Below are 25,137 nucleotides of genomic sequence, written 5' to 3'. Positions count from 1 at the left end.
CAGCTGCTCAATCATATCAGTGTGCAGAAAACACGAGCACCCCGGCGATATCTTCTGTGCAGTGATTCGATCGGTGTATGCAGTTTGGTAGAAGAAAATGGTTCCTCCATTAAACTGAACTCCACCACGGACTACTTCATATATTTTGCACAGAACATTACTTTATACTTACATTCATATGTATAATTTATTATGATTTTAAAAATTTCTTTTCAATCTGAACCTGATTAGATGTTAACTGCGTTTCACTGACTATGTACCTGGACACTGACAATAAAGTTAAGTTCTATGGTCATTCAAGCCTGCAGTTTACTATAATAGCAAATGCATGTATATACCACTGAGCTACCATGGAACGTTTTTCTCGTTATAACGAAATACGTATCTCATAATAACGAGATAAGTATCAAGTTACAATGAGAAAGTGTAAATTTAATTTAACATGGTGGCAGCAATAGGTTGCTGTATTTTTTCTTGTTTCGTTCACTGTTCAGTATGAAACTACTTTTTAATATTAACATGGAATTAATTCATTGATAAAACTTCAGTTAAGCTTTTTGTCTACTATATTTACTTTTGGAAACTTGTCATCCCATCTTAATATTACTGACCAGTCTTTTTTATATTGTAAGTAGACTTTGTATATCGACTAATAACTATAACACTGAATGAGACAGACAAGTTCAGTGACTTGTGGTTTAAGCAATGGACTGTGGGAGACAATGCACAATGCACAATGCACGTACATTAATTGATTTATAGATAATGTATTTCTACATCTCTTTTTTAATAAGTGCACTGGATTCCATTCACCACTAGTTATTGGACGTGAAATGTACATACGAACATTCAAACATTAATTAATATTTGGCAGTAAAATAATAGGCCTATGGAAAACCAATGGGTGTGTAAGTATCATTACGGCAGAGATCGCCTCTTACAGGCAGAGATGGGCACAAATAGGCCTACATCAAAAAGTATTTTGTTACAAATTACAAATACTTACTCGTCAGATGTTGCGAAATTAAATACATAATACTGGTGTGAGAAAATTAAAATACAAGTAATTTGTAATCTGAAAATACAAAAATACACATAAAAGAATGTAATGTACCATTACAGCCTAAGTAATGTGTAGCATTTGCAAAATATACAGGTTGCCCTAACTTATAGAGAAACTATTCTGTCATTTATGTGCATGTGTTATGCATTCACTGTGAAATTAAAATTGAGCTTTGTAATATTAGTAACGTTCAGGATCTTGTATTGCGGTTTCGATCTTGGATTCAGAACCACTAATAATTATACCCAGTGCCAATGGCTGACAGGGGGACCGGTGGGGGCTTGTGCACATGCAAGAAGACACACTAACTCTTTCTTAAATGAATTACTATAATGCGCAAATTTCCCGCTTTGTTTTACAGTACGGTGCCGAACATGCGCAAACTCGAATAAACCGTTTTAGATGTACGCTCAGAAAAAAGAAGAATAACCTGACCAGCGGCTATGACTCATGTAAAATTCAATGTGAATTTTCACCAGTCATTTCTCCCTTCCACACAGGCTCAGTGTCACGTCCTGCCCGCCACGTTTGCCTGACCCTCATGGTCTCTCCTTCACGTGGCCCTAAAGGGCCACACCTCATGTTGCCGCTCCTTGTTAGTCCAGGAATTTAAGTACCTTTTTATTTTACAGTTGCTAGTCCGGTTTTTGACGTCAAACCTTGTGTTGGCTGGAGGATCAGCTCTTGTCATTTTCAGAGCTACTTTCCATAATTGATGGAATGAGGTGTATGTAATACAGACCACATAGCAATCTCTTCAGCCGGCAAAAAAACAAATTTTGAAAAGTTTAGTAAAGCTGACAGGATTCTAATCCTCTGACACCTCAGGATGAGTTGGATGTCATTGGTCATGTGACATTGCATAAATGAAGCAAGCTTTGGCTCCCAGCTTTGATACCCGCATATCTAATTTTTCATTTCAAATTTTTTTCTAGTAGGTTGTACATACATACACACAACGATCTGTGAATGCAATAAATAAACTAAAAATGCCAAAAGTCCTGTATTTTGTTTGATTACTTATGGGTATGGTTAGGGCTGTGTAGGTGTTAAGGTCATCATATTTGGATTAGAGCTTCCCCCATAGAAATTAATGGAGAGTCCCCACAGAGATAGAATGACAAACCTGTGTGTGTGGGTGTGTCTGTGTGTGTAAGCAAGATAAGGCACTTTCCCACCATAGGAATTTTTTTTACAGAATCAGGAACTTCTGTCGTGTTTCCACTGCAGGAACTCAATCCGATTGTTGTATCTCGGAGGCACTACTGTGGAGGTGCTTACAGTGATGTCTTGCTGATTGGTTTACCACAAGCACCAGTGCTATATGGAGAGGATTTCGTGCCACCTTTAAATGTAAACGTGACTTTGGCATGTGGGGAAAAACAATCAGCACGATGTATTGTTTTACAGTGCACAGAACACAGAAACTGTGCCATGTGGAAATGCATTGCACAAGAGGCTTTGCTTATCAGTGACTGGCGTGAAGAGAACGTGCCACGAAGCAAAGCCATCATTCCATTGCTTTGCATCTTATTTAACTACCATGCAGAAAAGCAAATTGACGGGTTTATATTACACACAATTTAATGATGAAGTTGTGCGACATGAAACTGAAATGCAATGGTCATCTTTGCTCTGCTCCATCGGCTCTTTTTCATTTTCAAAAAGGACAAACTAAAATCAGGCCACCTGGAAATGTAATCACTGTTCAATTACAGCTCTAGCAAGCAGGGATGTGATCGCAGAACAACGACTGAGATGATCACTTGAGATGTAATCGATGAGGCGACAGTCACTACACCCCAGCTGTGCCTCTCTTACCCCATGTACTTCACTTCAGAATGTCTTTCAGAGCAATAGTAAGGCAGGAAATACCCTCTTTGCTCCTGCGGGTAGAAAGTGATGCTGTCAGTGAGGATTTTGTCATTTATAAAGTAGAGGCAGTGGCTGCAACTGGCCAAGGTTCCTGGACATCACAGTACCTTTCATGTCTATTCTGGAGCAGTTTCAAACAAGGTATCCCAGGCAAGGAAGTCAGTCTAAGATCCACATCCCTAGGTGGCATCATTCGTCGTGTTCCATATGCTAACTTGGAAGTTACGTGGAAGCGAAGGAAAAAAGACATATAATTTTTTTTGTACATCAATTACATTGAATATAGTAACGAATACCTTTTTGCTTGCATATCCATATTTCTTCATAGGAAACTTCATTGATAACCGATATACTTTTGTGCAATAGCAGCAGTACTTAGAGTTCTCAAGTTTCATCAAAAGCATTAAACAAACAAAACAAGCAAAGCCAAGAACAAAAACCAAACATCAAAGACCAGGGAACAGAGGAGACAGGAAGTATCTGTCAAGATCATTTGTACAGATGATATTAATTTTCCAAACAAAATGGCCAGGCTCTGTCCAGAATTCAGGGATTTATAGGGGATGTACCTTGTATGACACATTTGCACAGGGTATGTATCTTTTCTGTTCTTTAGCTCTCCTCACATAAAAGTGTGAAAAGGCTAAATTACTGATAAACTGCACCCTGTTTCTTTTTAATTTTACTTTATTCACTAACTAAACATACTAAGAAGTATCAGGAAAAATCTAAACAATCAAATCAAATATTCCACCAAATAAGACTATCCAAATACACTACTGATAAAAAAGTCTAACCTCAAACAATATAAAAATTCAAAATGTATTAAAGACGTCGCATACTCCTTTCAAATGCAAAATCTCATTAAACCAAACACACGCACACACACACACACACAGGACATGTAGGAGAAGTTTTTTGGGCCTGTTCTGCCTGCTGCATACAGGTTATGTCCTCCATGATCAACCTCAGGAGGCTGAAGAGAATCTCTTGGATGATGGTGACTCTCTCCAGAAAGCTCTCCAGGTCCTTCTGGCGGCTCTGGTGGAAGGTTGCAGGGTTCCCGATGACGATGATGGTCCTTGGGAGCCGCCCTGTACTTCCTAGGCTTGGGCTCCAGGTTCACCAAGACCCCATAATGGGTAAATGGTTATTGCAGATAGATGGCTGTAATTTGATTTTTGTTTGTCCATTTTTTAAATCCGCTTGTCCTATGCTGGTTCGCGTGGGTCCAAAGTGTATCTAGGAAGCTACAGGCCCAAGGCAGGAAATAACCCAGGATGGGGTGCCAACCGATTGCAGAATTTTGTTTTTATTTACAACAATATTATAAAAGAAGGTCTGCCCATCGTCTTGTTCACTTGTGCTCTCGTCATATGTGGGCAACCAGCCTTTTAAGGGTATTAGAATGTTTTATTGTACAGCTTCAGTATTTGAGAAATGAAGCTCTTGGAAGGATTAACTTCTCTTCCGGCGGCCAAGAGGGTCCATCCCATCAGCCTTCATCTGCACAACCTGATGTCACATGGTCTCAGGCACCTTAGAGAGGTCCACCATCTTGCAAAATGTCTACCGAAGTTGTCAGATAGACTGGGGATGCCTGATATTTCAAGATATTTCAGACTAGATACAAGAACCGTCAAGTATAACAAATCATTCTCTGATTTTGATCTCACGTCTTTCTCAAATTTCTTATTTAAACCATATACTGTACTTTGTGATGTGGCAGTTTTCACTGTTGAAATATGATTAAAATACAGTACATCTCGTCTATTCATGTTAGAATCATTTGGGATTTGGATAAGCTGTGACTTTACAAAAACGTCTCTTGCTCTCTAATTTTGATCACCACTGCTGATTATGTATCGTAATCATGAGGAGTGGGGGCCTCCTTGGAGCCAGGATGCACACATCATGTTTCATTACACAGTATCTTTCACAGCATTTCTCTAGTTGAATGACTTCAGTAATGGGAACTATTGAGACCCATTTGATAAAACGCAGCCAGTCCAGCAGTAAAAATGGCAAACGGGATGCCCAGGGTGATAGTAATGGCACTGCGTCCAGCCAGCTGCAGCAGTGGAACATGGCAGGGGCTGAATGACACAGAAATATCTCTCTTTAAAGGCCATTCGTAATTACAATGTAACAGGAGAGCGATAGCTAGTGCTGCTTAAACGGCTGCTGGACGCTCGTGTAAAAATAGAGGTGGATATTTCAATACACTCTCTGTGGAATCCATGGGTCCGAGAAAGATGGAAATGCTCACATCACTTTGCATGTGCATGAAGGCTGCCTCTGCGTGAGGGCATGTATGTTTACGAATAACCTTCCCCCTTCATGCAGCAGTCTTGCTGATTTCCTCTTCTTCAAAATGGTATTTGGGTTGCTACTGTAATCTGACCAGTAGCCCACTAAGTAGGAAAAAATTAAATATCTCCCCAGGATAATAAAATGTCATGTGATGATCTTAAACCTGCAAGACACAGAGCATCCAAAGTCTGTTCCTAGACCTTCATTTACAGGGTGTGAGAGTGACTTCATAGTGCATGTATTATAAGCCAGCATGTGACCCTGAATGTTAGCAAGACTCTGGCTATGAAAGGATACTGGATTATGCCTCAGATGATGCTGTACCCAGGTCAGGCCAGGTCATACGTGTCACATGCAGCTGTACACTAGCAGAATGATGATACTTCTGCGTTTATTTGATCTTTCCTACTTGCCGAATGCACCTTCATGCCCACAGCTTACTTCATTACACTGGCCAGACAGTTATGTTAAGTCTGTCAAAGTTTTAAGGATTTATAGGGGATGTACCTTGTGTGACACATTTACACATTATATGTACCTTTTTTGTTCTCCTCACCTATCAGGCTAAATAACTGATAAACTACACTCGGTTACTTTTTAATTTTACTTTATTCACTAACTAAACATACTAATACATATCAAGAAAAAGATAGAAGAGGAGAGGTGACTGTCTGGCAGATCTTACTCTCACTGCAGCAAAGGGTCCACAGAACAACGGGCTGAAATCCCAGGTCATGACCTGTCCGTTGTCTTCATTAACAATCTTCAGACAAAGACAAAAACCAGTTAAAAGTAATATTTTGATGTATTTTTGCTGTAAGCATGGAAAAGCATTAGTAGCTAATAAATCGGAGTGTAAATGTACCTCATCCAGGGTGAGATCCAGGTCTGCACTGGCATCAGAGTCCTCTAATGCCAGCAGATGCTGTTGGTCTGAAACAGAATATTTAATGTCAGGACTCTGCTGTCTCCTGGCTTTTCTAACAACTTAGCTTTTAGTATCGTTTAATGACATTAGATGTCATGTCAGTTCATGATGCTGTTACTAAATGATTTGGGTCTAAGTTTTTGGGACCTAAATAAAATTAAATTCAACTGAATTGGACAAATAATGGTCCTCGAATGTTAGTACGTTTTCTCAATGAGATCAAAAATGTACATATATACACACATATTTAACCAGAACACATGAAGATTATTTTAAACTTCCGTCCGTACGCATTTTCTTATCCTCCCAATTATTTCCCACATACTAAGACGAATGCTGTTCGCGTACCTTCCTCCAGCTCCGCCGTTCTCCAGAATCGGCGAGCGAGGTACACTGTCCCGGCGGCCGCAACCACCAGTCCAGCGGCAGAGAGCAAATGGCTCGTTTGAAAGTTGCGCAAAAATCTCAAACACGCCATCATTCGGCTATCAGAGAGCAAATACACGGTGTATGCTTGTAGCGGGAGTTATAAAGCAAATTCGAAAATAAATAAATAGTAGCGCAGCAAAACGTTTCTCTCATCTTTCAAAAAGGGTGGTAAACATGTGCAGGAAGCATTCACTTAATGTTTTCATAAAATGCAAGTTTTGCCACTTGAAAAGAGACAAGCTGTTCAAGTAATGTAAACGTTATAATGTTTCAATACTCTCCTCATTTAAAGTTTACCATCATGGAATAATCACATAGAAAATATAACCTATAAATGAAATGAGTGAACAGGACATACATAATGGATATCATATGTAATCTAATATGGCAAGCAATTCCAGCTGTTGGACCAATAAATTATTATTTTCACATTGATGCATTTCGTGAGTAGCTGAGTCTCCAGTGCAGAGCAGCAAAACAGGCATGAAAAGTCATTGTATTATACATTAGGCGGTTACTGACACTCTGCTACAAGCATTTTTGCACTTCTGGCACTTATTTGCACATTTTCCATATATAACTATTATAACCTCCTCTACCTCTATCTCCAATATAGTATATATTTTTTGTATACCTTATATTTATTTACTTTGTTTACCACGTGCCTATTTGTTACATGTCTCTTTCTCTCGTCTGCACTGAAAAAAACTGGAGCCACGTCATCTCGTCTCTCTATGTACCTGTACAGTATATAGCAGAGATGACAATAAAGTTTACTTTGACTTTGACTTTTGACTACTGTATGGAAGTAGAGGTTCCATGGTGGATCATTGTTGCCTCTCACCTTCAGCGCCGTAACAGAGGCAAAGTGACAAGGCAGGCAGACCAGACAATTGTCTGGAGTTCCAATTTTGGACAGCCCCCCATGGCGGCAATTACATGCTGCATTGTAACGATAAATCTGCTTTATTTGTGTATAGTTTTTACAATAGTGAAAAGAACAGACTTGTGTTTATTAAATTCTCTTTGTCGATATAATTAATTTAGACATCACACTAATTTTACCATATCGGGGGAGGGTGAGTTGGAGGGCTCCGTGGAGTTTTTTGCCTTGGGCCCCCAGAGTCCCTATAATCACCTGTGGTTGGGTATGGATTGCCTCTTTCTTTGCAGTCTGCATGTTCTCCCAGTGTTCTGCGGGTTTCTCCCCTCATGAAGTTTGGTGAGCTGGTGTCTTTATATTCCCTGTAGCATGTGAGTGTGAGGCCTGTGCTTCCTGGGACAGGCTGCAGGCCAACCATGACCCTGCACCGTGCAAGTTATTTTGAACATGAATACATATGAATATTAGAAGTAGTGCTTCTCAAAAATTTAAATTACCCTATTTGATCATCATAGATTCAGCTGTCTCTAAACACTGGGGTCCATGGTGTGTCTCAGAGATAATTTTTTATTTCATACTTTCAATAATTGAATAAAAGATCTGTGAATTCAGTTTCATGCTTTTTTCAAATTCTCTTTATTTTGTCAAACAATAAAACATTTAACAATAGATTAAGTTGTATAAAGCTTCTCCTTTTGTTTGACGAGGACACATGAAGCAGATAAACACATTTTCATCTTCACAACTTAACCCCTGATGTTACATTTAATTAAATTCAATTTAATTTTATACAGAGCATTGTGACACTACTGTATGTCTCAAAGTGCTTTACATTCCCCAAAGGGCCCAAGATAGCAAGTCAGAGACGATAGTGGCAAAGAAAAAGCTCCCTAGTAGGAAGAAATCTTGGGAGGAACCAGACTCCAAGGGAGAGCCCAACCTCCTGAGGCTAGCAGAGAAAGTCCAAAATAACAAATAATGATGTTTAGCTGTTAATAACTGCAATGTCGTTATCATAATATGGTAGCAGCCCCATAAATCAGTATAAGCAAGAGGTTCACTGGATCAGTGATGGTGATGATGACCGTGATGGTGATGATGACCGTGATGGGGTTCATAATTCCATGTAGGGCCAACAGTTGCAAAACCGCCTGGTTGGTATGGGGCAGGAGGGTAAGTTGGTAGTACGACACCCCCTGGTGGAACCACTCCTATTCCAGGTGAGACGTAGGCCCCAGGTGAGACGTAGGCTCCAGGAGCGACATAGGCTCCGGGTGCCACGTAGCCTCCTGGCTGGTAACCCATATTGTAGCCTGCAGGATTTCAAAACAAAAACGAGGTCAAACAAGCCTGACGATCTCTAAAGTTCACTTCCAAGAAAGTGAAAACACTGCAATCACTGGCAGCAATTAAGAATTACCATGATGGTTGTGGTGGTGGTGGTGATGGGACATGTTCAGTTGTGAAAGCTGAAAAGGGGGAGAGAGAGAGCAGTCATTACCTTGCAAACATGACAGGCTTCTCTGACAGCACACAATAGGATGGCAGCAGTGAGTGACAGATAGTAGCCACTGCTAACCCTAGCCACTCCCTTTCCCTTCTTACCTGTTTCCTCCCTTTTAATCCCTTGTATGTCTCTTTCTCCTAATGTTTATTAAAAAAAAGCAGTTTTCAGTTATCAGCATACAGTCCTGTGTATGTAAAGGGAATAGCTGGAGTTCCTGTTTGAACACTGTCAGCCCAACTCAAACACGTCCCACCCCAAAGTGTACCTTATGAGTGCTGCCCCCTTGTGGTTCACACAGAACACCAAACTGATCAAACAAGTTTGGCCTGTTCACTGCTTTTAAAACCATTGTGCGTGTCACCTGACTCGGAATTGAAAGCAATACAATGAACATGAATTCCAAATTTATTTTTGTGAAACAAATTTGCCAAAGGCTAGAAAGTAGTTTCAGTCAATGTGACCACAGAAAAGCAATCTTTAAACACTAGACTGTACTCAGCGTACACTGAGTGAAACATAACAGCCAAGCCAGGTGCACAGTGATGCAAATCAGCCCACATTAGAAATAATTGTTTAAAAAGCCAGTTTTTCCTTTAAAGTCAACAGCAAACTGAGCTCTGGGTAGATACACAGAGTCGGCAGAGACGGTGCACTTACAGCCTGCTAGCAGAGTGTGTCCTCGCAGATTCTTCGGGGTCGGAAAGTCTCTGGTATTTATGAGTGCGGTGACACTCCTGGCCACACCCACATTCACCCTGGTGAAAGGTAGTGTTGTCATGGAACATTTTGGGGAAATTCTCTTCACGCCTCCCCCAACCTGCTCTCTGTAGGTGAGAGAGGAAGCTGACTGCGAAAGGCAGTCATCCATAGAAGCGCTCAGGTTGTTCGAGGGTAAGGGCCTTGCTGAAGGACCCGCAGACGTGCCGAGGCTGCGCTTGAACTGGCAACCACAGGCACAGAGGCTTAGCCCACTGAGCTACATGCTGCCCACAAGCGGTTAAGGAAGACGATGGGATGGACTTATAATTTTGGGTGACTAAGATGAATTGGTATTGGGCTTTATACTACTTATTGCTGCATATTACTGCAGATTCATCAGTGTATCTTCTATAACATGTCATCCAATACAGGGTCACCATTAGCCTGAATCCTGTCCCCGGAAGCACAGGGCATACGGTCATACACTGTGGGCTATATAGAGCAGAATGAAATATTGGTAACTGTTACGCAATATCAATACAAAACTATGTCACTGTATTCCGTTACAGTTACTGAGAAAAATGAACATAATTACATTACAATAACTTTTGTAATAAATCATTATTACTTCTAGATTATATCATCATAATTCTGAAAACGAAGAATGGATTTCCGATGCAAATGCAAAGCTGAGGTAACGCCTTTTTTTGTGCAAACAGCACCTGTCACGAGATGTGTTGACGTACCTCTTGTAATCAGTCCCTCCTATTTGCAACGTAAGTCCCTCCTACTTGCGGACGGCTGCTGGCTGCAGACATACCCTTCTCCACCACTCTGATCTTTTTTATGATTATCATCTTACCACACTACATTTGACGAGAGCTATGCCCGTCACAGTTATTTTGATTTTAAGTGGTGGTGGTGGGGGGGGGGGGGGGTGTGCAATGCACATTATGTCACCCCGCTGTGAAAACACTGGCAACATCCAAGTCAAACATTACATTTAATGAGACATTAAGAAGTGAGACTGTAAAACTAGCCACTAACATTAGCTACAAAGAAACAGTTATTGATACTCAAAGTTAGTTAGCAAAGTATTAAAGCAAAGCTGTACATGCTACCCGTATTTCAATACTACAAATTAACACAATACTGTACCGTTTATTTGTAGATCCCCAAATCACATCGAAACACACATACATCTGTTCTTGAACCCTCATACAGGATAGGACCATTTCCTCATTGCTATTATTACGACTCGGCCAAACGGCATTCCGTTGTATGAGTAGTGTTACTTGTTCTTTACCATGTCCAGAGGGGAAAAACAAATTCCATGTGGAGAAGCATTCTGGAACCCCAAGGGTGTATTATGCCATTAGAGGATATGAGGAAAAAGGTCCGATCCGTTTGATCAAACAAACATTATATGGTACTTTATCAAGATACTGATTAACATGAACAAAATACTTGCCCAGATAATGATAAGCTAAATAATGCTAAATTATTACATATTTTCTTCATTTTGTCAAATATTGGCGCTATAACAGTACATGTATTCATCATTATTTATGGTTCGGTACACAACTTGAAACAAATGAATACATCTTTTTTTTGTGATCAAATTTTTATTAGAGACTTTTTAAGAAAAAACAAAACAGAACACACTCCACCCCCCCCCCCCCCCCCCCCCCAAGAAACGAATGAATACATCTATTGACATAATAAAACTCCGAGCTAAAAGTACAAGCAATTGCAAAGATAAAAAGAAATAAGTAAGGTATTAAAAAAGAAGATGATTGAAAGTATAAAATAAAACCTTTAAAGGTTAAACAGACTCAGGTAACCTCCCCATTCTTGTTCTTCTAGATCTCAGTGCTGCCTTTGATACGGTAGACCAGGAGATTCTGCTGAACCGGTTGCATACCTGTGTCGACTTCTCTGGTATGGCCTTCGACTGATTCAGATCCTATCTAAGTGGGCGTGAATATTGTGCTGCACTTGGTACCTACAGTATGTCAAAAACCGTCCAGCTATTACAGGGATCAATCAAGCTATTGCAAGGCTCAGTTTTTGGTCCTATATTATGATGATGACACACAACAATCTGTTTCTAACTCTTGATACTCATGAGTCTATCCAATACCTGCTTGAATGCACAAATGACAAAAACTAATGTATATCAAAACACTTTCTGCAACTGAAATAGTTAAAAAAGAGATGCTTGTTAGTGACAATGAAGTACACAGGAAGGCTATACTGGTGTACTTAGAACCAATGTATCTGAAGGCTAAACAACAAATTATAAACCTAAGAATGGATTCAACATACTATGATTTTTGTAACATCGCCAAAAGTCCAGGGTATGTTGTCATATGCTGAATGTGAAAAACTGATATAAGTAGAATATATTACTGTAATGTGCTTCTGTTTGGTTAACCTAAGAAATCTAGTATAAAATCTACAACGTCCACAATGCCGCAAACCATCAATTAGCAGTTAATTCAGAAGACACTGACACTGTGCAGTCCAAATAAACATCAGTGCTATTTGTGTTTTTTAGAACAGGCATTTCACTGGGGGAGGACACTCTGGAATGTCTGAGGTGCTGTAGAAACTGGCAAGTCTGGTTCCTTTGTGACTGCAGATGACGTCTGGGCATTGCTGTCTGATGGCTCACTTTCCAGGCCTGCTATTTTAGGAATCAGTTGAAGGTGTCTCCGGTTACGACGTGTGATTTTGCCATATTCTTTCTTGACCACGTAAGACCTGGGGTCAGGTGCAAGCATTCTCCATTCTATTTCACCATCCAGCTTAACGTTCAAGTTCTATCCATGGTGTAGATCTGGTAAATCTTGCTGAATGTCTTCTCTTGCAGAAGAAACAGTAAGCCTGCTTTGTTTTATCGTCATTTTCTCTTTTCTCTCACCAACTAAGGATTGATGAGAGAGGGCAAAATATTATAAATCTTGGAAGTTTGGTCTTGATCTGACGTTCCAATGTAAGCCGAGCTGGGCTCTGGCCTGTACCAGATATTGGAGCGGCTCTGTAATGCAGAATGCAAGAGGACATGGTCTGTCTCGCTGGTCTTACAGAAGGGTGGCCCCCAAACCATAGCTGCTTTTGTCTGCGCTCCTCACCTCCATTGAGCACTGCTCTTCAGGAGCTGTGTGACTGGATGTATCAATGAAAGAGAGAAACTTTGCTGAATAATTTACTGTAGACAGCATTAAGCAATGTTCAGTAATGTTCTGTGGATTAAGCAACACTGTTATTGCTTTGACCTTGCTGCTGTCTGGCTTTATTCCATCAGCTCTGATGATATGGCCGGAATACTGGATCGCAGACTGTGCAAAGTGCCTCTTCTCCTTGTAGATTATCAGCCCTGATTTTTTGATTCTTTGCATTTCAGCTTTGAGATTTTGATCACGTTACTTCAAAGTCTTCCCAAAAACCAGGACATCATCCATCACCGTCACCGTGCCTTTATGTTCACACAAAAGTGTGCTCATCTCTCTCTGAAAAATTTCAGGAGTGGACGTGATACCAAAGGGAAGCCTCTAGAGCAGGGATCTCAAACTTTAGTCCTGGGGGGCCGGAGCCCTGCACAGTTTTTGGTTTACCCTCATTTATCACACCTGATTCAACTCCTTGTGCTAATTACCACACAGCACATTACTCTTCAGTTGAATCATTTGTGGTGGAACAGGGAAAGAACTAGGCTACACAGGGCTCCAGCCCTCCAGGACTGGCGTTTGAGACCCCTACTCTAGAAGCAGAACCCTTCCACTGGTGTTGTGATGATAGGCAGCTTTTGGCTACTGAGATCAACCTGAATCTACCAAAATATGCTGGAGGCATCAAGTGTTAAAAAAAAGACATTGTCACTGTCATATTTCAGCTCATCCATTCTCAGTGCATGACCCATGTTATAGCTACAATGCCATGGAGTCGATGGGCTGTTTACACCAAAAATCTCAGAAGTATATCTCTGTCCCTTCCACTTAGTAATAGCTACACATTTTCCCATTCACTGTAGTTTATCACCCAGGCTTCTCACATCAGCTGTAGTGCAGAGCTGGGCACTGAGGACGGCTGAAGATTGTGTTCTGTGAAATGACTGTGCTGGTATCTGTTCTCAAGCATACTAATGCACCATTCACCGGGAGCTCCACTTGCCACTTTTTATCAGCATCAGATTCACCAGCCATGGTTAGTAAGAAAAATGCACCATCCTCATCTACAGTATATATGCATTAGTACATCCCTTCCTATATTTAGTTTTGCACACTATTACAGTGTTTTCTTGCATTTTCTGCATCTTTTTCCTGAAGCAGGATAGACTCCAGCTTCATGCTCATGATTACATGCACTCATTAAATTTTCCTTTATCAAATGTCCTCTTTTCTGCCGTGCCTTTGTTAAACTTTCTGAAGTTCCTGGGGTTTTGTTTCACTCCGTCCACTTATCATTCTGTTTGCTTTTCAAGAGTCTGTTTTTTAATGAGCCCATTTATCCCATTATTAATTTATCCATTTATCATGCATTCAATTTAGCAATCACTGCCTCAAAGTATTTAGCTTCATCTGCCTATGTAAACATCAGTTGTGGAAACGTGGTTATATCATGCCATTAGAGGATATGAGAAAAAAAAGTCTGATATTTTTCATCAGACAAATGTTACATGGTTATATAATACATACCATTGAGGTGAAAGGTCTCATTTAGCTTCTGGTTGTGCAATGCAAGTTGGGTTCCATTTTGGCACATTGTCTCTTATTCCATTGTCTTCACTGGCTCCAGTGAAAGGCTCCTTTGGGGCAGGACGCTGGAGACTCAGACTAGGTGGCCCAGAGGGGCTGAGCCCTGGAGGCTCAAGTAAAGCAGGTTTCTCTGGGCCTGGGACAGGCTCTGGAGATTCTGTGGAGGCCGTTTGTGGGCCTGGAAGTGGGGGTGAGGCCGCTTCTGCATCGTCTGGAACATGGGATTCTGGGAATTGAACAGCGCAGTAAAGACAGCAAGAATGGTTTGTGGTGGAACATACAACATACTAGTTTACATGACAAAATGTACATGTATCCTTAAAACAGCTCAATCTATCCATAAAACAGCATGTTATTTTATCCATATCCAAAATACCCAATATTCACCTATATGTAAAATATCACAAAATATTAAAATATCAGCATACAAGACATTATCATCATTCAACCACTGGCTGTCTGATTGGTGCCCAGTTACATTTTTGGGGGCGAGTTTGTGGTTTTGAAGAGAGACGTCCTTCACCCTATATGGGTGGGTGCCTTGCTCCTTTCTGAAAACATAACAAATAGTCTTAGGTCAAAATGTTGATTTAAGCCCAGGCTGCACGCAGACCGGCTGTTTGCTACGTCATAGGTGCATAGAGTCGTCACCTAGAGTCCAAGAAAGTGGGAGTCTGTCTATTTCAGGGACCGACAAGTATAAAGGCACAGACCCAGACTGAAGTCTTAAGGTGGCAGTGTTTGCTGTCACATTTGAACTTATGGTCTTTAGTATAATTGACATAGAGATTAACAACACTCCTACAAATGTCACTGCGGTAAATGTTTATAGGCCTCCTGGTCCCTAGAGTGATCTCATAAAGGAATTCACTGATAGACTAAATGTCGCTTTCATTGTAATGAGGGAAATGGGGGGCAGTGGCACAGAGCAAGTACAACTGTGTGAAAACAGGCAGTGGGAGCGCGACTGTGCGATGGCGTAGGGTCATGCTATGACTTTTTCAGTTGATGATGATGATGATGATGATGATTTGGTAGCAGTGGTACTGCAGTCTTGTAAAGATATTGGGTAATTTATCTACCTTGTCTGAATGGTGCATAAGGGTGTCTGCATGGACATGTACAGTATATCCAGGTTTTTTTAACATTACACCACTGCTTGTGACGGGTGTATACATGTGACTTAGTCACATATCTGGTGATTTGTTTATTTAGAACTGAACTTTCATCTGAGCAGCAGCAGCAAAGGACTGTGCTGCTGGCCGCTCTCAGAATGTCAGGGTGCATCAAAGCGCATCTGGACGCACACGTGACACGCGTCACAGAGCATCATACATGCAGCTTGTCTTAGAGTGCCATCTGCTGGACAAGATCTGTCCGAGGGTTCCATGCTGTGGAGATATTCGGAAGAACAGATAAACAATTGAAATTCCCGCTATTCACAGCTTGTTTATAAGAAAAGGTGGAGGATGACACTTTCATATATGACGTTGCTTGGAAAAGATGGTCTGCGAAGACGTTGGAGATCCCTGGTTTGGATTGTCTGAATGTAGAAAATTATCATTTTCACATTGATGAATTTTGCAAGTAACTGAATCTCAGTGAAGAGCAGAAAAACAGGCATGAAAAGTTGTTTGTTTTTGGCTTTATACATTAGGGGGGTTACTGTAAGGAAGTAGAGTTTCCATGGTGGATCATTGTAGCTGCTCACCTTCTGTGCCGTAACAGAGGCATCTTCATCTTTTAGTACGTTTATAGACAAAGTCTGCAATTATGAGCCATTTTTCCAGTGCATCAGTAAAAATTCACGCATTGGAGGAGCTTTGTCCAGATCATATGAGTTGACTAATAGGACAAGAACCCTATTGGCATCTTCGAGATAGAAGCTTTCCCTTTATTGTATAGGTTCACATGCCCAGACCTTTGCGATGCAAGCGTTCAATCTGAGAATACCTGTGCTCCGACTCTGTCAAGGTGCACGAGCAGAAGGCAAGAGGACATAGTTTGTCTTCCTGGTCTTGCAGGAAAGTGGACCTCAAATCGTAACTGCTTGTGTCTGCGCTCATCACCATCGGTTTGTTGGCATTTATGGTGAGCTAGCACAGGTGCGGTGACCAACATCACTTTTATTTCATGGAAAGCTTCTTCCTAGGAACCTACAGTACCCACATCCACTGAGCATCGCTTTTCAACAGCTCTGTGATCAGATGTATCAATGAAAGAGAGAAACTTGAATTAAATAATTTACCATACCCAACATCTGCTGATGTTTAAGATCTGAACATCCTGAAATGACAGCATTCAGTGCCAGTGGTCGTGGTGCATGTTGCCACCAATGACGTAGGCAAGGGCAGGAGGGCTGTTCTGCAGGATGAATTTACTGTATAGAAGTCGCGGATAAACTTAGAAGCATGGTGATATTCTCTGGGATACTTCCCGTGCCACATGCAAGCCAGGCTAAGTTAGCTGAGATAAGGAGATTAAACGTGTGGCTGAAAGGGTGGTGTAGGAAAGAGGGGTTTAGGTTTATGGGGCACTGGAAGACCTTCTGGAACAGGTGGGACCTGTTCAAGCCAGACGGGTTGCATCTAAACCAGAGGGGAACCAGTGTATTGAGGAGACATATGTGTAGAGTAGTTGAAGAATGTTAAAACTAGGGATTGGAGGGGGGGAGGTTAAAAATATAGGTGGGGGGAGACAGAAAGCCCAAATTAATATTAAAAGTGGGCACTGTAAAAGGCCTACCTTTGCGGTCTGTATTTAAACGCTAGGAGTATTATAAACAAAATTCATGATTTCGAGGCTTTAATTTCATAACACACTTACGACATTATAGGAATAACAGAAACATGGATGAGTGAGAATGATGGAGAAGAATATAATATGGATGGTTACGCATTGTTCCGGAGAGACCGGATAGGCAGGAAGGCAGGTGCTGTTGCAGTATATGTAAAAGAAAACTTGCCGGTAAAGGAGCTCACTGATAAAAATAAACGTACAGAAGTTGCATGGGTAAAACTGGATGATAAAAACTCAAATGGCCTGATTGTCAGTGTTATAGAGGGTGTCTGCATGGACATGTACAGTATATCCACCTTGTTTGAATGGCGCGTAAGGGTGTCTGCATGGAGATGTACAGTATATCCACCTTGTTTGAATGGCGCGTAAGGGTGTCTGCATGGACATGTACAGTATATCCACCTTTTTTAACATTACACCACTGCTTGTGACGGGTGTATATATACTGTATGACTTAGTACCATATCTGGTGATTTGTTTATTTTGAACTGAACTTTCATCTGAACAGCACCAAAGGACTGCGCTGCCGGCCGCTCTCAGTATGTCAGGGTGTGTGAAATCGTATCAGGGCAGCTTGCTGGTGCAGTGGTTAGCACTGTTGCCTTACACTTCTGGGACCCGGGTTCGAGCCTCCACCTGGGTCACATGTGTGCGGAGTTTCCATGTTCTCCCCATGTCGTCGTGGGGTTTCCTCCGGGTACTCCGGCTTCCCCCCACAGACCAAAAACTCGTGCCCATTGCTTAGGCTCCAGACCCCCCGCGACCCAGTAGGATAAGCGGTTTGGAAAATGGATGGATGTGTGATTATTATAATTTTAGCAGCCTCCAAACACTGGGGTCCATGGTGTGTCTCAGAGGTAATATTTTATTTCATACTTCCAATAATTGAATAAAAGATCTGTGAATTCAGTTCCATGCTTTTTTCAAATTCTCTTTATTTTGTTAAACAATAAAACATTTAACAATAGATTAAGTTATATAAAGCTTCTCCTTTTGTTTTAGGAGGACACATTAAGCAGATAAAGTTATGATAACACATTTTCATTTTTATCTTCACAACTGAACTCCTGATACCCATTAAATTAAATTTGTATATAGCTTATTTCACATTATTTCATTGTCTCAAAGCACCTTACATTCCCCAAAAGTCCCCAGAGAGCAAGCCAGAGGTGACAGTGGCAAGAGAAAGCTCCCCAGTAGGAAGAAATCTTGGGAGGAACCAGACTCAAAGGAAGAGCCCAACCTCCTGAGGCCAGCAGAGGAATAACTGCAATCTCATGATCATAATATGGTAGCAGCCCCATAAATCACTGAGTAAGAGGTTCACTGGTTCGGTGTTAGTGATGATGACCATGATGGTGATGATGATGAAAACCGAGGCCCAGAAGGTTGCCCAGACCAAGACGAGGAAGACCAACAGCTGGAAGGCCAACGGCTGGAAGACCGACTGCTTGGTATGGGGTAGGAGGGTAAGCTGGTAGTACGACACCCCCTGGGAAAACCCCTCCTATTCCAGGTGAGACGTAGGGCCCAGGTGAGACGTAGGTCCCGGGTGAGACGTAGGCTCCAGGAGAGACATAGGCTCCAGGTGCCATATAGCCTCCTGATTGGAAACCCATATTGTAGCCTACAGGATTCCAAAACAAAGGTGAGGCGAAACAGGTCTGATAATCTCTAAAGTTCACTTACAAAAAAGTAAAACCACTACAATGACAAGACAGCAATTAAGAATTACCATGATGGTGGTGATGGTGGTGGTGACCGTGCATGTTCAGATGTGAAAGCTGAAAAGGGGAGAGAGAGAGCAGTCATTACCTTACAAACATGACGGGCTTCTCTGACAGCACACAATAGGATGGCAGCAGTGAGTGACAGATGTTAGCAGTTTTTTCCTTCTTACCTGTTTCCTCCCTTTTAATCCTTTGGATGTTTCTTTCTACTAATGATTGCTAAAAAGACAGTTTCTCCTTTAAAGTCAGCAGCACACTGAGCTCTGTGTAGATACACAGTGAGTAATCAGAGACGGTGCACTTACAGCCTGCTAGCAGAGTGTGTCCACAGCGCTCCTCGCAGATTCCTCCGGGACGGAGCCTCTCTGGTGTTTATGAGCGCGGTGCCACTCCTGACCGCGCCCACATGACTCCTGCGTGAAAGAAGGTGTTGCCACGGAACATTCCGTGTTTCCATGACTACAGGCATTATTTTATTCACTTGTTATTGGTAAGGTTATCGGTATGATTATTATTTTATGGGTTTTCTGTTCTTCTTCTTGTTGCTATTTGTCTGATTAGCAGATGCTTTTACCGGACAGTGATTTTGAAACCTGTCATGTCACACAGGGTGATGTTTCTCTAAACAAAAGCAACTTCACTAACTTCACTAAAATTTGCACATGTGCCTCTGGTACAGTATAGATCTCCTCCTGGCAACCTCAACAACTTCTCTACGAAAAAGAAAGACACAATACAGCAGAAATACATTATAATTCACTATGACCCTGTACTGGATAAGCGGTTAAGGAAGATGAAGGGATGGATCCTATCATTTTGGGTGACTAAGATGAATTGGGATTGGGCCGAGTTCATATCCCAATACAGGGTCATAATGAGCTTGGAGACACCAGTTCACCTAACCTCATCTTTTTGGATGGCAGGAAGTTACTGGAGTGTCATGAAATGGAGCAGCTTAGAGAGATAAGTTTAAAGGTTTCTGGGAACTTTATTGATTCTCTGTAGAAAGTACAATACAATGTTGAGTATCTTACATTTAGCATTCAGTGTGCCACGCCCCCTCACTACCTCATGTGGAATCCCCTTGTTACCAGCTGTTTCTCATTGTTTTTAATTAGTCCTGTGTATTTAAGTGTGTGTGTGTTATAATATGTTTCCCCAGTCGGATCATTGATGTTATTTGTGGTGTAGTTGTCTTCTGATTGTGTCCTGCCTTTGATTAAACCCTATATTAGCCCAACACTTGGAGTCCTGTCCCTGCCTCCTCACTCTGTGCCGGGGCTATCCACAAGAGTTTTTTAACAAACCATTAATTAGCTGTTAATTCTGTAGACATTGATACTGTGCAGTCCAAATAAACATCAGTGCTATTTGTGTTTTTTTAGAACAAGCATTTCCGCTGAGGACACTCTGGAATGTCTGAGGTGGAACAAGGGAAGACTGGTTCTTTTGTGACTACAGATGACGCTTGGGCATTGCTCTCTGATGGCTCATTTTCCAGGCCTGCTCTTTCAAGAATCAGTTGAAGGTGTCTCCAGTTATGACAGCAGCTGATAGGTACAGGCAGGTCAAGCAGAATGCAGCTTTCGCAATTGTTGAAACAAAAACTCAAGTGTGGGAGGAGTTTGGTGAGGCCATGGAAAATGAACTTTTGGTCAGTCTTGAAAAGATTCTGGCAAACTATGAGATGACTCAGGAGGGGAAGCAGGGCTTTAGCCATGCTGTTTATGATAGAAATTGAGAACTGTTGACTTCAAACGGGGATATAATCAGGTGGTGGGAGACATATTTTGAGGATCTCCTGAATCCCTCTGATATGCCTTACCTGGAGGAAGTAGAGCTGTAAGACTTAGAAGAGGACTTACCCATCATAGGAGCTGAGGTCACTGAAGTTGCCAAAACTCTTCAGGAGTAAGGTTCCAGGGGATGTGTTCTAACTTCAGGGAAAATCCACTCCTCAGCCTCCCTGGAAATGTCTATGCCAGGGTACAGGAGAGGAGGGTCTGTCTATTGGTTAAACCTCATGGGAGTCAGTCCAACCAGTCAACATGTGTTATGTGGATTAGGAAAAGGCATATGATCATGTCCCTCAGGGAGTCCTGTGGGGGTTCTTTAGGAGTTTGGGGTACGAGGTCCGTTGTTGCGGGCCATCAGGTCCCTGTATAAATGGAACGAGAGTTTGGTTCTCATCGGCAGCAATAAGTCAGACTTGTTCCCAGTGAGTACTGGAGACCACCAGGGCTATCCTTTGTCAATAATCCTGATCATAATTTTTGTGGACAGAATTTCTAGGCATTGCCAAGGGGCAGAGGGGGTCCAGTTCGGTGACCACAGGATCACATCTTTGCTTTTTAGAGATGATGTGGTCCTGTTGGCATCATTGTGCTATGACCTGCAGCATGCACTGGGGTAATTTGTACCTGAGTGCAAAGTGGCTGGGATGAGGAGCATCTGGTTTTCAACCAGGTGGGGGATGATGGGGGATGAAAGAATAGATTGCCCTTCTCTGATGGGGGATGAGTTACTGCCTCAAGTAGAAGAGTTTAAGTATCTCGGGGTCTTGATCATGAGTCAGGGCTGGAGAGAGCAGGAGATCAACAGGTGGATCGCTGCAGTGTCAGCAGTAATGCGGAAGCTGTACTGTTCTGTCATGATGAAGAGAGAGCTGAGCTGTAAGGCAAAACTATAGTTTTACCGGTTAATCAATGTTCCTACCCTCACCTATGGTCACGAGCTTTGGGTAGTGACCGAAGGAATGATAGCAGTAATACAAGTGGCAGAAATGAGTTTCCTATACAGGGTGCCCGGGCTGAGCCTTAGAGAGAGGATGTGGAGTTCAGACATTCAAGAGCATTTCAATGTACAGCCAGTACTCCACCTCATAAAAAGGATTCCTCCTTGACACCTCCTTCAGGAGGTGTTTTGGCCATGTCCAACCAGGACAAGACCCCAGGGCAGACCCAAGACACCTGGGAGAGATTAGTATATGTCTATAGGGATTGCGAGGCCACATCTCAGGACATCGGGTCAAGTTGGGATTGACTTCAGCCTTGCCAATTTTTCCGTTATTTCTTGTGGGTCTTTGAGTGGTGCAGTACAAGGTATGCAAATTCTCTGTTTTGGAATTTTCATTTAATTTGTGTTGCTGCAATGGAGCAATAAACGTCTGCTTAATACATCCACCTGTGTGCTCTAACCAGTGCTGTGCTGAGATCGTCTCTGGCAATAAATCAGCATCTCCATTACCCATAATCTCTCCTTTTACATGGTCCTTTGAGCCGGATATTTACAAGCTCAACACTAGCCAGGACAGAGGTAATTCCTGATCTAGCCATTCAACTTGCAGTTCACATCATCTGATGGACTATGGAGTAGGCTAGCAGCAAAGAAAGCACCTAGGACATGCCACTACTCATGGAAGGACCTGTCTGCCTGTTTAGCTAATAGAACATCCTCAATTCCTGAGCTGAATAGGATAGCATCAGTCTACCTCTGATTAATGAAGAGGCAGATGATCATGTACCTTCGTGAAATACTGAAGTGTGCTGGAACAGCCTCAGGCTACAACTCTTACAGTAATGGCAAATATCCATACACTGTTACAATAAGAGCCCTCACTGAACTGTATGGACAACACACCAACTTGCCCTATGGCACAAGCTGATGGAAGGGCCGAATATTAGAACTAAAGAAATCAGAGGCTTTAGGAGGTTTGCACTGATGGTACATGCACTTGTTAAAATGTTAGATCAGCTTTGTTGTGAGGGTTTAACAGTTGAGTCGTGGGTCTCATTGTCATGCCCGGCTCGTCCGATCCTCGTGTGTGCCACGCCCCCTGATTATCCACGTGTGCTTCACCGATCTAGCCCAGCTGTGTCTGATTATTTTCGCCCAGTCTTGTCTATTTCAGTCCATGTCTTGCCTTAGGTTTTGTCCGTCATTGATGTTAGTTAATGTCAGTGCTAGTGTTCCATCCTTCCCTGCCCGTACCTTTAATAAATCCTCATTTTCCCCGTATTCCACCTGCCTGCCTGCTCCTTGCCTGCCCGTGCGCTTACCCGCATTACCCGCTAACCCAGTGAGTTTAACACTCATATCACCAGATTATGGCCATAATTGTTACATGATCTGAGAGCTATTGTCACTCTCATACTAACCCTCCATCGCTTGTCCAAGTCGCTTGAGTATGAAGTAAGGATACAAGGTTATGGCCCATCAGTTGAGGCTGCTGGACATTGTAAAGATGACCAGACCTTCTGTAGGGAAAGGTACAGTCAGCTGCAACCTTCCTCTAAAACTGCCACTGTCCTGCAGGGGAGTTAGCAGAGAGACTACAAGCACGAGGCTCAGCCACATGACAGTTTCTCAGGCCCCTGGGAAAGACCTAAGAAGTTCTGTTCCTTCTGTAATACTGTTCAGCATTACAGCATTATATCAGTCAGTGCTGTACCTTCCATCTTCTGTCTAGTCAACAGAAGGAGACCTGGATAATAGTGGAGAAGCAGCTGCATTGATCCAGATATTCTGTGTACCTTGAGGGCTAAGAGCAAGAGGTGAGGGAGAAAGCATCCTGACATCTTGCATGAGGTTAACATCCCTGGTGAAGGCAAGGCAAGAAGTGACAACTCCACAGTACCAGAATTGACCTGTCCCAGTTCACTTTATGTAGAGGCCTACAGTGAGTAAGAATGTACTACTAAAGATAAGTCGAGTTGTGCTATGCCTCAAGACACATATGCACTCCTACTGTAAAGGATGTCTCAGACTGCCCTATCTTGTTTCATGAAGCTGCTCAGAAGCTAGGCTTCTTGAGGAGACCAGAGAACCTGATGCTTTGTTTATTAAGGTAATATCTATGCATCATTCAAGAGTCCATGGTGTCTTTCTCTGTGTCACCTGCAAGCCATCCCAGTCAGACCTTTTATATACACAAAGCTTTCACTGCTAAAGACCCGTCTTGCCCCACATACTTATCCAGTGATGGCTCTTCATAGGAAGCAAAGACACCTGAAAACCCCCTTTCGCTTCAATTAAGGAAGGCCATCCACCCCTGCTGACTGGGTCAGACTGTCCACAGCTGATAACCCCAATAAAGTCAGTGAGGCTAGGACCCCCTGATGGACTAACAGCTATGAAGACCTGCCTAGGCTGGACCCTACAGGGTCTAACATGCTTGCTGAAACAACACCACTCACTGTCTCCTGATACATGTTGTCTCTCCAGCCTCTGAATTATTTAATATATAGTGGAAACTGTTTGAAATGACTGGCATACAGAAGATCTCATACTAACATATCTGGAATTACAACTAAACCCGATATTGAAAGTGAACATCCCTTTTAGATTGTTCTAATGTTGATTTTTTGGTTATCACCAAAACGTTGCGAGCAGGGTTATTTTTTATTCCTTTTTATGTGTATATAGTTGACAGACACCCCTCCTGGAGCCGACACCTTATCGTGGTGGAGGGGTTTGCGTGTTACAATGATCCCAGGAGCTATGTTGTCTGGGGCTTTATGCCCCTGGTAGGGTCACCCACGGCTCAAAAACCCCTTATGATGAGAAAAATCTTGGATTCACGGTTTCCCTTGCCCGGACGCGGGTCACCGGGGCCCCCCCCTGGAGCCAGGCCTGGGGGTGGGGCTCGATGGCGAGCGCCTGGTGGCCAGGCCTACACCCATGGGGCCTGGTCGGGCGCAGCCCGAACAAGGCACGTGGGTCCCCCCTCCAATGGGCTCACCACCCATGGGAGGGGCCATAGGGGTCGGGTGCGAGGTGATCTGGGCGGCGGCCAAAGGCGGGGACCTTGGCGGTCCGATCCTCGGCTGCAGAAGCTAGCTCTAGGGACATGGAATGTCACCTCTCTGATGGGGAAAGAGCCTGAGCTGGTGCGCGAGGTTGTGAAGTTCCGGCTAGATATAGTCGGACTCACCTCGACGCACGGCTTGGGCTCTGGAACCAGTCTCCTTGAGGGGGGTTGGACCCTTTTCCACTCTGGAGTTGCCCGCGGGGAGAGGCGCCGAGCAGGCGTGGGCATACTTATTGCCCCCAGGCTGGGCGCCTGTACATTGGGGTTTACCGCAGTGGACGAGAGGGTAGCCTCCCTCCGCCTTCGGGTGGGGGGACGGGTCCTGACTGTTGTTTGCGCTTA

At 42.7% G+C, this 25,137-nt stretch overlaps 1 protein-coding gene and 3 long non-coding RNA genes across 6 annotated transcripts in view; 1 reads left to right on the top strand and 3 right to left on the bottom strand.

Moving 5' to 3' along the window:
- Positions 1 to 25,137, top strand: part of LOC125709628 (galectin-3-like) — a 62,505-nt gene that overhangs the window by 6,779 nt on the left and 30,589 nt on the right. The gene's annotated exons all lie outside the window — the stretch shown is intronic.
- On the bottom strand, positions 5,937 to 6,650 carry LOC125709632 (uncharacterized). The gene is made up of 3 exons (XR_007382781.1): positions 6,528 to 6,650; positions 6,117 to 6,184; positions 5,937 to 6,014 (listed from the first exon to the last, which is right to left on the bottom strand). It is a non-coding gene; the product is annotated as an uncharacterized LOC125709632 (long non-coding RNA).
- On the bottom strand, positions 8,104 to 19,331 carry LOC125709629 (uncharacterized). Of its 3 annotated transcripts, XR_007382777.1 has the most exons (5): positions 10,444 to 10,458; positions 9,656 to 9,753; positions 9,097 to 9,135; positions 8,912 to 8,960; positions 8,104 to 8,804 (listed from the first exon to the last, which is right to left on the bottom strand). It is a non-coding gene; the product is annotated as an uncharacterized LOC125709629 (long non-coding RNA). The 3 variants fall into 3 exon arrangements; XR_007382776.1 differs by lacking the exons at positions 9,656 to 9,753; positions 10,444 to 10,458 and adding an exon at positions 19,292 to 19,331; XR_007382775.1 differs by lacking the exon at positions 10,444 to 10,458 and having other exon boundaries at positions 9,656 to 9,762.
- On the bottom strand, positions 18,102 to 19,295 carry LOC125709630 (uncharacterized). The gene is made up of 3 exons (XR_007382778.1): positions 19,157 to 19,295; positions 18,992 to 19,040; positions 18,102 to 18,883 (listed from the first exon to the last, which is right to left on the bottom strand). It is a non-coding gene; the product is annotated as an uncharacterized LOC125709630 (long non-coding RNA).

The sequence above is a fragment of the Brienomyrus brachyistius genome, chromosome 16, assembly GCF_023856365.1.
Source record: "Brienomyrus brachyistius isolate T26 chromosome 16, BBRACH_0.4, whole genome shotgun sequence".
Classification (NCBI taxonomy): Eukaryota; Metazoa; Chordata; class Actinopteri; order Osteoglossiformes; family Mormyridae; genus Brienomyrus; species Brienomyrus brachyistius.
The sequence above is the reverse complement of the archived record's forward strand: the minus strand, read 5'-3'. Positions and strand labels throughout refer to the sequence as shown.